This window comes from Nicotiana sylvestris, chromosome 9 (genome assembly GCF_000393655.2).
Source record: "Nicotiana sylvestris chromosome 9, ASM39365v2, whole genome shotgun sequence".
Classification (NCBI taxonomy): Eukaryota; Viridiplantae; Streptophyta; class Magnoliopsida; order Solanales; family Solanaceae; genus Nicotiana; species Nicotiana sylvestris.
Genome location: NC_091065.1, coordinates 141,278,839 through 141,295,821, shown reverse-complemented (window position 1 = coordinate 141,295,821; position 16,983 = coordinate 141,278,839).

The following is a 16,983-nucleotide window of genomic DNA, read 5'->3' as shown; positions in this document are numbered from 1 at the left end:
TGCAAAATTTCTGAAAATAGTATTAAACAACTAGATATCATGCCTATAGGGAACAACACCAGAAATTCTGCCTATAGATTCAAACCATTCTAGTTTGAATAAATCAACCTAGTCCCCGATTAGTTCACTTCGAAACTGGTTTATTTAATGGTTTATTTTCCTTGAAACAAGTTCTTTCAAAACTGCCTTAATCTATCATGAGATAGCATGTCTATAAGGATTCAAGAGTCTGTTTTAAAAATCCTGCCTTGTTTTACTATATAAAACATAGTTACCATTATTCCACGCGTAGGCAAGCCTATAGGGCATTTTCAAGTCCCGTAACTTTGAAACTATTTATGTGACTTAATGTCGTTCTGATTTTAACAGGCTTTAAAATCAATAGGCAACTGATAGGGTCATTACTTCTGAGTTTATAAAATAAACTACCTATCTTCTGTGTCTTGATATTCACTTAGACATCATGCCTTAGGATACTGTTTAACAAAAGGCCCTTACTTGTGTTTGATTCATGCTGCTTATGTATTATCTGTGGAGGTAAACTGAGCCTCTTATTTGCTCTTTCATGTTCCTATTTCCTAAGAGTCCTATATGTTATTGCTTTTCGCCTTAGTATTTTTCCTTAAAACCTTAGGGGTCGATCTAGAACTGCCTATAGGTAGAGGTCCTAAATCTCCTCCAGGACCACTAAGAAGGGACGGGTAATAGCACGCAATAGAGATTGCTGACCAACACTCGCTTTAATAACCACTAAGGGGGTAGGAAGGGTAGATACGGGATATGATGACTACGTGTTAATGTCACGTGTTGCCCCTCGTTGAGGAGTGTTTACCAGACATTGTGTGGGGTGATCCTATAGGCTAACCAACCTAGGACTTCCCCTTTCCCAAAATTCCTTTCGTTCAAATTTTGTTCTATATGCAACTGGCCCAAACCCTTTGCCTTGTTATTTGAGTTGTACAAACTACTTTATTTGTAATTATTTGTTTCAAGTATTTATTTGTTAATGGACTAATTCGTAAATATAAGTTCGGCAGGGACCCACAGTTGTGGACCAAGAGGGGTGCCTAACACCTTCCCCTCGAGGTCATTTCGATCCCTTACCCTAATCTCTGGTAATGCAAACCAATCCAAGAGTTAATCGCTCTAGGTGCCCTAACGCACCATAATCCATTAGGTGGCGACTCTTCAAATACCCAATTCCCAAAAGGAAAAGAGTTATTCCCTACCCCACCCCCATGAATGTTGAAACCCAGACTTTCTCCGCAAAGGAAAAAAGGGGGTACGACAGGCCCGACAACACAACATAATTGAAGATCCTTACTTCAACCTTAGCTCGTAAACCATAGAATCCAATTCCAACTTCTGGAATTTCCTATAATATCTACACACTGAATAAGTCTGAACCAGCTGCATCAAGCCATAACCATAACCCAAGACAAAATCACATGATGTGCCACATAACTCAAATACTCATAACAATAACTTCTGATCACAGTAGCTGCTCAAAACAACAAAATACCAGTAATGAATCTCATATCAAACAAAACCTCATTCTAGAACCTTTGTACACTGCTGATGATGAAAGAAACACGCAGAACTCATAACCATTCATCAGATCAACAAGTCTTGGATCCCTTTCTCCTTCGATAAGAACTATAGCCAAATTCTAAGCCGATCAGCAACATTATCCTTCCAAATATACCGCAATCAAATCCGATAGCACACATTCTAGGTCCGACGACCTCGTCTTATCAAATACAACCTTAATCCGCAAATCGTGCAACCACAACAATTCAAGTGTATTCAAACATAGAAAATAACTCAAATGAGAGAACCGTCCTGCAAGCTCAACAAGTACTGCCACAATGAAATGCTAAGAACACATTCAGACACTGGTCCATATGAAATACCCCAAGCCACCATGCTCAAAATCAGTAACCATGTGCAATTCGACATTAAGTACCCAAGGTGAGTGACCATAACCACGGAGGAACCAATAACACAATACCACCGTCCGGAAAGAACATAACCAAATGCGCGATCAATTATTCAACACCTTAATATCCATCTCGCTCAAATTCCGTTATAAGGCCCAAATAGACCTGCACCATGTGTGCCTATAACTAACGGATCACAGCCCCTCATAGCATAGAAGGGTAACTCATAGATCATCTCAGAACTCGAATAAGCTCAACTCTAATCGAATGGCACATCCCTCAATAACAGTAGTGTGGAATTAACCAATCCGACCCGGTGTAGAATACATATCCTCATAGGGCCTACTAATGGGCCCCAACTTAACTCTAGTCACCCACAACTAGATAAATAACAATCCTAAATTCCACAATGACCTGACCATAACACATGCCATCATTTGGCTAGCTTTAGCACATCTTCATAGTCCACAACCATGAAACAATTTACTTTTGAGAATTCTCGACCTCCAAATTCATAAAACACACGAATCGCCGTATTGGATCCCGACTCCACCACCTAAATGCCTAACACATTTCTCATACATGATCATCCCACAAGGAATACTTCTATGATTGTTCCGTGCCACATAGCAAAATCTAAATATTAGTAATAGATCAACCAGGTGAGTACCGCAATACCAATGAAGCATCTGTAAGCCAAAAACACAGTGCATCCTTCTGAAATGTACACTCTCCTCAGGCAATACCAAAGAGTAATATCATTCACCTAGTCATCTGACACCGTCCATGTTTCCTAAGAATTCATGACCTTCCCTTCAAAACTGAACTGTGACCTTGCACATGCCAATCTCAATCCCACACAACACATCGCATTTATCATGCCATCATATGAAAAGTACGAGAATCTCATAATGAACTCCGAATCACAAGCAAACTACATATTCAATTAGCCAGGAACCTTCCATTTGATCTTATCCAGGAGAAAATCACAATACACAACATGTTCCTCTCGCCAGTTGGACATATACACCTCTAACCATGGTAAAAACCATCGAGAACTCTCCAAACCCATTTACACATAACCAAACCATCCGAACTAAATTCCTCTAACTCAACCAAGCCACACAAGTCGCCAAATCCAATAGTATTGCCACAAAACGCATGTAGAACCATACCACATCATAAGTACCCAAAGAATCGATCATATCCATTACGGTGTTGATCCACCCTACTATCTAGTTGTCCTGATTCTCCAAGTTTCTTCTGAATTGCCCTTAAGTTGACACTTCTCCTCGCCAGAACACCACGATCCTTACCCACAACTCATCACAAAAGATTCTAGCATAAAACCACAATGCCCTAAGGCCCATAAGCCGTTGCATTCCCTCTTGAGTAGCCCAAAAATACAACTGAGACGTCCCTTCTGAAGAGACCTTATATGAATCCAAAACCGTTTATTTCACCTTCCTGATACTGAAATGTAGAATCCATAATGATATAGAAATACCGCGAGTCTCAATATCACCCAATGTAAATCTCAGATTCTAGCCATATATAAATCTGAAAAATTCACAATTGCCACATATAAATCTTGAATCCATTAAACCTTTCTTGAGAATCATCCATTCTGCTCAAATCTCAATTGTGTTACCCAAACAGGCCAAACGACATGTGCCCTATAGCACAATAACACCCAAGGAAGTAACCCTACATTAACACAACCGATCAAATTCATACTCCATGCACACTACATCCTTCACATGTAACAACTCAATCATTCCATGATTTTCATATACTCATAAAGTTCAATATAACCCGTATTCAGAAATTCCATTACTCGGGTCATCCTGAAAACCAAACTCTACAATTCATATTTGATTCATAAGTGTGCCTCAAATTGAAACTAGTACCACACATAAACACGCAATCAAATCGTCGATAGCAGACTCCCCCAATTGGCTCAAATCCATAGAACAAAACACTCGACAACTCGTAATGCCCATACTCTATTCCTGCCATAATACCGCATTGAGATTCAACTAAGTCCTTCATAAGCTCGTGTAACACAAACCATCTAATATCCCAAATCATCTGCAATTCTCTTATTCATCCTCGTGACGATTAGGTCAACTTTCTCAACCAATCTGAACTCAAATCGCAACACCTACACCCAGTAGTAGAAAAGAAAGCCTCCACACAACATCATAAGGATCGCACATCCATATATTACCGTGCAGGTGATAACCCACCTACTTAGCCTCAAACTGACATCTCGCTATACCCTTCACAGCCACAACTACTACACGATCACCTAATCTTCTTGAGTCTGAACTCATCAACAAGACATGAGAACCTAATTCATTCCACAATTAAGCAACATGAAAGATCCTTCAAAACACTCATAACTCGAGACTATACGTCATATCAAGACAGGAATCGAGCACCCAATAGTCCTTTTTAAATCTCAAGAAAACTCGTCTCGTCACGTTCAAACCATCTGAACACATCTCGCAGTCACGTCATGCTCATCATATAGCCATCCAACTACTCATTGAGCCATAAGTTCTACTCATAGGGACACTACCGGACATATAAGCCCATAAGCATGTGCTCACACAATCAAAATCCCCGTGCTCAAGCTATAGTCAACCCGGCCTCAAGTCCTCAAGACTAGCCCATCGTTAGCACACAAAAATCATATCTTGCACCTCATCCATAGAATTGCAAGCCATCGATACACAGCTGATACCGAGTGCTCACATACGCATAAAAATGTGTGAAAGGAATTCAAAGAGTTATGCTTCAAGCTGAATTAATACCACAAGATAAGGAAGGAAAGATGGGAAGTTTATCCTAAATTCCCTGTAGCCTCCGAAGATAGGTATAGATGTCATCATACCGATCTGCAAGGCTCTACTAGACACCTGCTCATAACTCATAGAACCTATGAAACTATAGCTATGATACCAACTTGTCATGACCCAAAATCCAAACCGTCATGATGACACCTAACCCAACGTGCTAGGTAAGCCAATTAAATATAAAACACAATGTATTAATACTGACGTGAGTCAAAGATGAGATAACTAAATTTTATACAACTCCCCAAGGACTGGTAGTACAAATCATGAGCGTCTAAGATTTGAATTTTTATAAAACTAAATTGAAATAAGTGTAGCATCTATTTGAAATATAATTGAATCGAATTCGAATTTAACGCTACCTAGGACAAGTGATAGCCATAACTAGAATGCAGGTACATCTTTCGATCAGCCTCTCGTCGTTCAGCAACATTAGCATCCAATAATAATAATAAAATGGTACATGAAAATAACTCAGAGGTAAGATGATCAACTCGTTCCCAGATACGGAAAGATAGGAATGCTTTTCAAGTATAACCGTAAATCCCAAATCTTTCACCGAAAGAACCAAAAGCATATGAATAAGTTTAAAACTGTGATTTTTTCAAAAAGCCTTTCAACAATAATAAGATGCTTCATTTTCAAATAGCATGAGGAAAATACATCTCTATGCCTGCATGTCAATATACAGGTGAAATAATGAATGTCACCAAATCAGGGTAGTAGAAGGAAATTTATCTCTATGCATGTATCTCAAGGACGCATGTCAAATGCAATGCATCTCAATGATGAACTCATGTTCTCACCCTCTCAGAGTACTTAATCTCACAGTCTCGTATTCCCACTCATCATGCTTAATATTCAGCACACTCAGTCACTCAGTACTGTATAGGGCAAATCCATTCTAATGCAAATCAACCAAGGCAGATCCAGCCCAAAGATGCAAATAAACCAAGGCAAATCCAGCCCAATGCAAATGAACCTAGATGCAAATAAACCAGGGCAGATCCTGCCCAATGCAAATGAACTAGGGCAGATCCAACCTAATGCAAATGAACCAAGGCAGATCCAGCCCAAATGTAAATGATTGCTAGCAATTGCACCCATTGTGGGTGTGCAAACTCCGGAGGGGCCAATCCAGCCCAAGTGCTATAATAAGCCAAATCCTGGCATAAATCAATAAAACATATTGCGGCGTACAACCCGATACCATAAGTACCACTCACAACACGCCCTCCGCCTCACTTAGTCATCAATCTCTCTAGTCTCTCGGGCTCACAACACTCATGCTAAGAATCCCTAATCAATGATACGAGATGTGACAATATACGATAATAGAGACTGAGATATAATATGAAATGATGAATGTGACTGAGCATATAACTGCAATTAAGCAAATAACTCAACAACAAAGAACGACCATTATTGGTCCCAATAGTACCAGCATATAGCCTAAACATGATCTCTAGCATGAATTATATCTTAAGTGCTCTAACACATAAGGTACCGTAAAAATGTTCAGATAAAATAGCTACACAGTTTCATGGAATCGACTAAATCACAATTCACACGATGCACGCCCACACGTCGGTCACCTAGCATGCGCATCACCTCAATATCAACCACATAACACTTAATTTGGGGTTTCATACCCACAGCCCTAAGTTTAGAAGTGTTACTTACCTCGAACAAGCCAAGTCCAACAACGAGCAAGCCAAGCGGTGCTACAGAAATGCCATCTCACACGTTTCGACTTTCGAATGGCTCGAAACCCAATACACATGGAAATAATTGCTTCAAGAATCACCTCAATCCGAGTTACATAGCGCCAAATATGAATAAAATAGCCAAACCCTCGATATATAGCTTCTGCCCAAGCATCTTCGCTTTTCCGAACAAATTAACCGCTTCTGCGAAACCAGCTGAGAAACCGACCCTCGAACCTGCGGAAAAAATATCTGCATCTGTGATATTGTAGGTGCGAGCCATCGACTGCACCTACATGAGACCTCGCCCCTGCGCTCCATACCTGCGCCTGCGCATCCGCATATGCGCCCCAAATCTCCGCTTTTGAGATCTTCCTCACCTAGATTACACCTCGCTTCTGCGATTCCTTTGTCTCTTGTGCGATCATTGCACCTGTGCAAAACCAACCACAGGTGCGATTACACTAGATCCTGCCACCAGCAGCCTTAGCCAATATTGATCCAAACGATCCGAGCCTCGTCTGAAACTCTTCCGAGCCACTTGAGACCCTGTTCGAATATAACAACTAGTCCGATAACGTAAAGAGAACCCACTTGAGGCCTCGTATCACGCATAAAAACATCAAAACAACTAATCACACCTCAATCAAAATTAATGAACTTATAAATTTCAACTTCCAAAACTCGCGCCGAAATATATCAAATCAACTCGGAATGAACTCAAATATTGCACACAAGTCCCAAATGACATAACGAAGTTATTCCAATTCCCGGAACCAAAATCTGAATCCGATATCCAAAAAGTCAACTCTCAATCAAACTTATGAACTTTTTAATTCTTCAAATTTTTAATTTTTGCCAATAAGTGTCGAATCCTTTTAGAAATATCCAAAGGCAAATCCAGGCATACGCCTGAGTCTAAAATCGCCATCCGGATCTTACGAAACCATCAAAACTTTGTTCCTGGATCAAATTCACAAAAGTCAAACTTGGTCAACTCTTTCAACTTAAAGCTTCAATCATGGAATTCATTCTTCCAAATTGATTTCAATTAACCTACAAACCAAAACCAACGATTCATACAAGTCATAATAAATAGTACGGAGCTACTCATGTCCTCAAACTATCGAGCAAAGTGCAAATGCTCAAAATGACCGTTCGGGTCATTACAATACCCGTTAGGGATTCTAGTGTGGGAACCGCGTCTATTGCTCTTTTTTGGTTGCTACGGGGGGTATGGATGCTTGATCATCATTTTGATGTGTTGTCAAAGCTTGGATATGGACGTATTGGTAGATCTTTTAATTGATTAACAGTGCATATTCAGGACTGCTGTAGGAAGAGTACTATACGTTTTAGATAATGTATTATATGGCTTCAAGCCAAGTGGAGGAGTCTACTATCGGCGATCGGATTGCATGGTCATGTGTTATATCATTTTTTTAAAGTACGAGATGCTTGTGGGTTAGTTATGACTTGAAAAGGATGATTTTTAGAATGATTTTGGAATAAGAGATCAGTCGAGTTTATAATGTACTACACTTTATGGGCATGTAAGGGCCCTGAGATAATTCAGGTTTGATAATCATTGTAGATGTAGTGAGAAAGGAAAGAAATTGCTTGGTTGCTTCTCTTAGATATTTATGTACTAGTAGAGCTCGGGTTGTCCAACGCGTATTGCCTACACATTGGGTATTGGAGCGAGTTGAATGACTCGCTAGAAAGTTCTAATGAGTTCAAGATGTATATATGGTGTTTAAGGATTTTGGAATTTGCGTATGGGTAGAACTTGGGGCTAGCACTGGATGGTGTCGAGACTTGTAATATATTTGGATCGAACTACATGCCGCATCCGGCTCATGATAGGATATGATTCTTCATGTGCTTTGCTTCTTTCAGTGAGATGAGTTTGTAGCGCTGGGCTTCGTGGCGGTACTAGTGGGACTCGTAGGGTGGTTCTCTTATTTGGTTCTCCTTCCATCATTGGTTATATTCAAGTTAATGCTTGTTAGGTGCACGGATTGCATCATTTATGACTAGGTAGAAATTGGTGTGGCTTGTCGGTCGAATAACTTGTACTAGGTAAAACAAGATCATTGGTCCTAGAATTAGTGCAATCAGACTTGGATAAGATATGTTTGGATGAGAATGTCATTAATTAGTTTAGAGTTTGGCAACGGTCCTGGTCGGGAGGGAGAACTCCATAACTTGTTGATTGGGTGAGTTGTTATGAGTTTCCACATGTTTCTTACATTATTAGTGGTGTTGTGAAGGTTTGGAACTAGGTTTTATTTGATATGAGGTTTGTTACCAGTACCTGATGTAATAATGAGCAGATATTGTGGTCGGAAGATATTACAATGAGAATATTGATTATGTGGTACATCATGTGATTGTATCTTGGAATATAGTTGTGGCTCGATGTAGCTTGTTTTGATTTATTTGGTGTATAGATTTGAGATCGGGTTTTATAATGAGTTTGAGATGCTAGAGATTGGGTTCTAAGGTTTATGAACTAAGGTTGAAGAAAGGATCGTAAGATAGGTTGTTGGCGACAGGCTTATATGGATTGAGATGACATGGAGTCACTGTGAGTATATGTATGGCGAGTTTATACAGTGATTTGATGGCTTTGGAATGACCCTTGGCATGTTCAAGGATGAACGTATGTATAACTGGGGGAGAATGTAACAACTCAGCCTATTACACCCCACACATAAAATAAAGCTTGGTAGATTTGGTTCTAGCACGGCCAATTAGTTGGCGATGTGTGTGAGGATAGAAGGTGGCTACACATTTCATTTCACTTGCGCCAGCTGTCCCACCAGGTGCAGTGGATAGAGCAGGGCGACCCATTTTGCAGGTGGGAGCGGCGGAAATTCCTAGACCTGTTATAGTATAAAAAGCAGTGTGGCTCTTTCTCTTTTATTCTAGGAAGTGTCACCCACTCTAAGTCATCCAAAATGCTCTCAAACCTTCCTTAAAAGTTTCTAAGCAGACTAAAAGCAATCAAAGACGATTTTAGTAGGATTCAACGTGAGAAAAAGCTTTGGATCATCACTGTAACACCCGTTATCTTGATTTTTGGAGACTCATTGGAGGCTGAGTTAATCACCACGAAGGCGTAGGACTTCAGGGAAATGTAGCTAGCTCTTCAACAAGGAATGTAAGGCAACCTTGCTTCTTGGAATGATTTCGTGTAAGTCTCTCTCTCTCTTTCTCTCTCTCTCTCTCCCTTTTAAAGGATTTTCATGTTGAAGATTGGTTTGCTCTAAGATCTTCTCAATAACTTGGTTCCTGTTCTTATACATTCTTACCGGTAGTTTTCTTTTAAAGTCTGAGATGTTCCTAGATAGTGTCTTGAAGTAGGAAAGTATGATTCTAACATGTTTGAGTGAAACCTTAGTGTCTCTTGAAAATGACTATGCATTGCACTTATACATATGTATCTATTTTACTTCACCTAGTCGCGCTATAGATGGTCGGGTATGGCATCTATTATGCAACCACTAATCAGTTGGGTATGATGAGACGAAAGGTGAAATATTACCGAGCCCTTATATGGTTAGGTGAAATCGAGCTCTCTATGGGGCCGGGTACAGAAGGATGTTCTATGAAACACTATCGAGCCCTCAAGTGGCTGGGTACAACCGATATCTCTTAAAGCCAGGTACAACCGAGACCACCTGAGGCCGGGTATGATGTGGTGGAGGAAATAACTTTACCGAGCCCCTTGAGAGGTGTTTACCACGAAAATGGTAATAACAATTAAATTTTATTATGGGACTCTAAAAATACGTGATCTATTTTTATGCTAGATGTTAAGCAGTTGATGCTATGTATGAGGTTTGGAAACGAGATAAGAGTAAGGAGTAAGGTGATAACCAAACCAATAGGTTAACAATCGGGGCCTCGAGCTTGTCGATTCGGGGATCTTGAGGTCGATTTCGGAGCTCGACTGTGAGCTATCGAAGGCGATCGGAGTATGACTAATAGTTATAATAAAATCAACGAAGGCTCTTTATGGCCAATGATAAGCAATAAATGATGAACAATAATGAAGATAATAAATGGAAGCAATAATATCAAGAGAATGTGTTAGAGAGCGAATAGAATGTTCTTGTATATTTCATGTGGAGCGACTGAAGCAACAAAGATTTACAATGTGGCAAGGATGCCTTTTATATATGAGGGGAGTCCCAGCATAGTACAGAAATGCATTAATTACAAAGATATGGAGATGGGACAGCTAGATGACGCCCTGATTTGGGTTTAGAGTAATCCACTAGGCTCTGTCAGTCCTAGCCGTGTGCCTTGGGAACTCCCCATTTTCTACCATTACCATGATCATTACTGCCCCGAGGTTGAGTGTCGATGACCCTCGAGGGAGGATACTCGGTCGTGGCCTTGAGCCTTCGAGGTAATCTTTCGAAGTGCCTTAATGACAAGAAATTGGACCCTCTGATTTTACCGTATACAGATAGTCCCCGCATTTCTTAGAGAGGAGTGATAAGAAATGATTTTGACATCCAACTCTTCGGACTTCTCGTGATGATGTCACATTGATGATATCATACTTATGATGTAAGCCTTCACGATAACCGGGACATCCCATGGACTTGTCTTTTCAGCATTATTCAATGCGCTGGCGATTCCCATTTTTCAAAGTGACAGTATCGCCATCGATTCAGTTTTCAATAACGCATTCATTGCGCCTGCCGATCCGTCTTTCAAAGGCATTGATGGTGTTGTCGGCCATACTATCACCCCCTATAAATGGGGGCATTCCTGTACTATCTTTTTATCTAAGTGCCTTTCAACATTGTTCCATCCCTTTCTTCTCACTATCCTCCTCCATTGGTTCCCACCATGTTTGTGGTCTATGGCTTTAAGGTTACCCGGTGGCGTTCTCATCAACCATGCTATGGCCTTTTGCCTAGGCTTTCCCTTGCCAAGTGAGATTATACTGTCTTGTCGCTGTTGTTATTGTTATGGTTGTTACTGCTATCATTGGTGGTCGAGGTGATGAGATAGGGGGTCAACTTCTTCCAACTTAGGAGGACGTTTGGACTCTACACCGCTGCTCGGGAGAGCGTTCGGACTATATACCGTTGCTCACTCTCCTTCCCTAGCTTGGTGTGGCACTTCATCCCCTTGATTTTCCAAGGGATAAAATGGCACAACCGGCCGTTAAACTTGTACGGTACAATGTCCCAGAAGGCAAACTTGGAGAAGCCGTGCAAGTAGGGGTGATGCTCGCCGAATCCTCCACCTCTGACTTCGGGGGGCTGTCTCTTTTTTTTGCTTCTTCTACATCACTTTCCTCATCTTCATCTTCCCACTTTCCTCTTCTTTATCTTCGCCCTCAGAGATATTATTCTGGAGGACCGAGATGAAACCCCAGAGGAGGTGGCGGTTGAAGATATTGCCGCCGAGGATGCATGCCCGAGGAGATGGTGCTCGAAAATGTTGCTGTCGAGGATACACCTTTGAGAGTAGGCTAGGCTCTAGGCTTTTACTATATGTGTACCTTTTTGCTTCTATGTTTCTGTGTAAGGACCCTTCGTGGGCTTTTGTAATCATATGTAAGGACCCCTCGTGGGCTTCTGTAATCAAATTTTTATGAATACAAAGATGTTTCTTCAATTTTGTCTTCGATGCTTGCTATATTCCCTTTTATTTACGTTTATGGAGTCTCTTAATACACAATTTTATCGGTTGCTGCCAATATCGAGCCTAGGTGTGAGCATTTTTCCGGACCTTCGATTGATTAATACGGCTCCCCGTGGAACCTTTTGTCATTCCTTGGACCAAGCCTGGATTGGGCCGATAAACTCGGATCGTCGGGATCCTTACTTCGAGTTGAATGAAAGTAATGCTTCGAGCCTTGAGATCGGGATTTACCATTTAGATCCCGTGGTAATCTTTGAGGGGAGATTTGCTCGAAGGTCCGAGGATAGGGACTACCTTTAAGCTTTCGAGAGCAGTCCCCGAGTGAGGGTTCGTTCAAACCCGGGCCACCTGGAAACCTACTTTGGACTTAGCGTAAATAGCCCTAAGGCATTGTAGATATATCCCAAACGAGGTTTTACCCGAATTTAGATGGTACCCCATGATCAAGCCCATCTGGGTGGAGTTTAAATGCTTATTTCTTTGGAACCTAACTCCTTTTTGTCGGAGGTCCTCGAGGTCGCGTACCACCTCGAGACTTGTAATAATGTTATTGGCTTCCTGGAGCCTAACTTTTTTCTGATGGAGATCTTCAAGGTCGGGTACCACCTCGGGACTGGAGATGATGCAGTTGGCTTCTTAGAGCTTAACTTCTCCTTGCTGGAGGTCCTCGAGGTTGGGTACTAACTCGGGACTTGCGATGATGTCGTTGGCTTCTTGGAGCCCAACCTCTCTCTGATGGAGGTCCTCGAGGTCGGGTACCACCTTGGGACTTGCGATGATGCGGGGATTTCCATTCCTAAAACATTACATGATATCGCCTAATGTACGATATAGCTGCAAAGTTATTGGGGCGATTTGGTGATATCGGTCAGTATTTTTAATAGGCTTTTGAGGCAGGTGGATCGTCGTCGTTTTTTCCATACATATAGGGTTGTTTTTGCTCTTTTAGAGATCACACCATTTTAAGTAGTTACCCTTTTCTTTCTACGTTAAGCCTTTCATTACTTCAGTACTAACGTACTTGCACAAATTCCTGCTGTAGTTCTCTAATTTTGCCATAACCATGACTGCCGCAATGGGGTCTGTCCAGCAAGAGGGGAGAGCTTCGCCTCCGGCATCCAGGACCAACGAGAGTATATGTTGAAGATTACTTCTTTGATATGAGAAGAGCATCTTGGGTTGGTGAGAAAAGATTACGGATGGGGGTGAGGAAGTAGTGTTACAGATACTTTCCCCGGATGAGGGCATCACGGCTCGTGTCGATGGATTCTTGAATGTGTACACGTATCCTTTCACACTAGGCCCCCTTGATAGGGTTGTGTTCGACTTTTGTTTAAAGTATCGGGTTACCTTGGCGCAGATCCACCTATCATTTTAGCGAATAGTGTTGATGATGAGATTTTTTGCGGAGAAGGTAGGGCTTGAACTTATGCTCAGTCATCTTATCAGGCTATACTGGCCCTTTCACCATCGAGGTCTGCTAACCTTACGGTGCCGGTAAACCACGCCCTTCGTTGTTGATGATAAGGAAGATGGAGATCGGGAGTGGATGAGTCGCTTCATCTGAGTACGGACCGCTAACATTATCCCCATGGAGCTTATGTCGTTCCCTGAGGAATGGAACTATACACGTAAGTGGTACATTCTGTGCCTTCTCAGTTCTGTTTACGGCAAAGGTTGGTTTCGTAACCGTGCCTTCTTTTATTTTTCTGCATCGGCTTCATGTGAGTCGGGCGAGTTTCCTAACCTGTCGGATTGGGTTCGTAGGTTGGCAACCTACTCGACTTGTGATGAGCGCAAGTAGCGAGCTTTGTCCCGGGGCAGATGGGAAGCAAAACATCATGGTGTGTGTTGGGTTATTTTTTCTTTACCTTCCTTTGTTTGGAGAGGCATTTTCCCTTTCTGCATATTAATCTTCCTGTTATAGGCATCGGAGAGCTTTTCGACGCGAGGTCGCGCCCCTTTGGAGAGGGGGAAGGATTGCTAGCTTTCGGGCTAAAGAACGGCAACAATAAGCGAGAGATGCCTCTACAGGGTGATGGCGCTCAAGGCAAGGCGAAACCGGACCGGGGCTCCGGAGCGGAATCATTGTCGAGGCTTGCTGTGCCCGTGGTTCCTGGCTTTAGAAAGGTGGTTTCTTCATTGATATCGTCTTCTTTTTCCATCGAAAGTACTTCGAGGGATACTCGAAACCCGGGGTCGCATACACCGACCGACCGTGCCTCGACCGGAGTCAACCCTTTCAGAGCTGAGGGAGCTAGTTTGGCAGATGTGCACTCGGCCTTCGAGGAAGCCCAGCGGCTTCACTTCGTGGTGAGTTTTGGCACAGGACTTTCGAGCTCCGCGACTTCCCTTCCTTATTGGGTTTTCTTTTGCAGGACTTCAACAAGCTTAAGTCCAGGCTGCTTCATCGTGAAGCCAGCCTGCAGAAAGCTCTGGATGAGGAGAGATCCCTTAGGCTCTTTTGTGATGAAAAGGAAGCCGAGTTGGTACACTTGCGGTATGAGGTGAGCCGGAGCTTGAATTATGAGAGCTACTTGAAGGAGCAAGTAATTTTCTGTCCTGGGTGAGCGTGTATTCTGCCTTCTAGATTCTAAGGCTAACTCTTCATTTATTCCAGTTGCAGAGAAAGACGGAGGCCCTGGAGCACCTTCGGGATGAAGTTGGCTGAGCCAAGCGTAAGTATGATGAGCTAAAAGCTCGGGCAGAGGCTCAGGCTTTAGAGGGGAAAGGTGCTCTGGCTAAAGATCCCGCTTTTGAGGCTCAACTTTGCTTAGCTCATGATAACGCTTCGGTTCAAACAGATATGATTACAAAGCTCGAGTCCGAGCATTCGAAGGTCAGGGCTGAGATCGTTGATGTCCGAGCTAAAGCCGTAATGAGCCGAACTAAGGCTGACCAGAATATGGCGATCTATTTAAAGGACGCTACCGATGCTCAAGTGGAGCTGAGAAGGATGTCACGCCCCCTTTTTTCCTCCCCTTTTTACGGGTAAGAAAGGTCCGGGTTTTGACATTTATGGGGGTAATAACTTATTTCCTTTTGGGTATTTTGAAGAGTCGCCACCTAACGGATTATGGTGCGTTAGGGCACCTAGAGCGATTAAATCTTGGATTGGTTTGCATTACCAGAGATTTAGGGTAAGGGCTCGAAATAACCTTGAGGGGAAGGTGTTAGGAACCCCTCTCGGTCCACAACTGTGAGTCCCAGCTGAACTTATACTTATGAATTAGTCCTTTAACAAGCAATTGAAATACATAATTGCAAATAAAGCATGTTGTACATTGTATGACTCAAATAATAAGATAAAGGATTTGAACAAGTTATACAGAAAAGTAAAGTTTTAGGCAAAGGGAATTTGGGAAGGAGGGGTCCTAGGTTGGTTAGCCTACAGGATCACCCCACGCAATGCCCGGTAAACACTCCTCAATGAGGGGCTACACGTGACATTAGCGCGTATTCATCATATCCATATCTACCCATTCCTACCCCTTGGTCATAGCCTAAAGCGTTCTAATTACCTTGACAGTGTCCTATGCGTGCATTACCCATCCATTCCTTGTGGTCCTGGAGGTATTTTAGGACCTCTAAATCTGGGCGGTTCTATACAACCCTAAGGTGTTTAAAAGGAGAAAATTCTAGGTGACAAGCAAGAACACGTAGGACTCAATATATAAAGGCAGGAAAGAAACAGTTAAGAGGCCAGGTTTACCTCCACAAATAACGCACATAAGCAGCACATCTCAAACACAAACAAGAGGCATTTTATTGTACAGGATCCTAAGGCATAATGTCTAAGTGAATATCAGAACACAGTAAATATACAGCTTTGTTTTTAAAACTCAAAAGCAGGGGCCCTAATTAGTTTGCCTACTGATTTTTAAAGCTTGTTAATCATTAAGCAGTAAAAACAAAGAGGCAGTTTCTAGTTTATAATAGTTGATTACCTAAGGCTTGCCTAGGCGTGGGATAGTGCACAGTAGTTATCAGAACCATTAGAGCAATGAAGGAGTTACTTTACCCTAAAAGCATGTTGTTCTAAGTATTACAAAATACAGGGATTATTACCAGTTTATTAAAAATAGGATAATCAAATGTGAAGCTATTTTTGCATCTTTCATAATAAGTAGTTTACATTAGGTGGGACTGAGCAAGTACGAATAAGAACCTAAATCATGGTATCTAATATGCACGCCATGATTGCAGAATTTCCCAAAGCAGGATTTCTAAATGCATAAAAAGGTTACAGCATTGTACAGCATGCTGTCAAATGTGCAGGAGTAGCAGTTTCATTTTAATGCCTAGAAACAGGATTTCTAAGTGATAGAAGGAGTGTCAACATGAGATGTTGAAACAGCATACATAATTAAAAAAACTAGAGAGCATGGTCTATGATATCCTTTGCACATGTTGGTCCTAAACATGGATTCTATTGCGCATATAGGAAACGTAAACCTAAAGCATGGTTTCTACCCCTTTTATGCATAGCTACCCTCCCATTTTCACTATCCATCCCCAGCATCTATTTACAACAAATTATTATAGGCCAATATCGAATGAATTACATAAGTAGATAAGAAAAATAAGAAGTTATACTATACGGAGCCTTGGAGTAGGCCCCAGATTTCCAGAGTTTCCAATGCTAGATTGCCTCACAGCCTTTCACAAAATCCGGATGTTTTAGAGTTCCCTAAGGACCTCAAGGGATCCCGGGCAGTGCTCACACCCAGATTTCATAGTCATAGCTGAGTAAGTGCAGTGTAGAAGGGTCAGCTCTAATGTATCAGAGTTCAGAGGGATCTC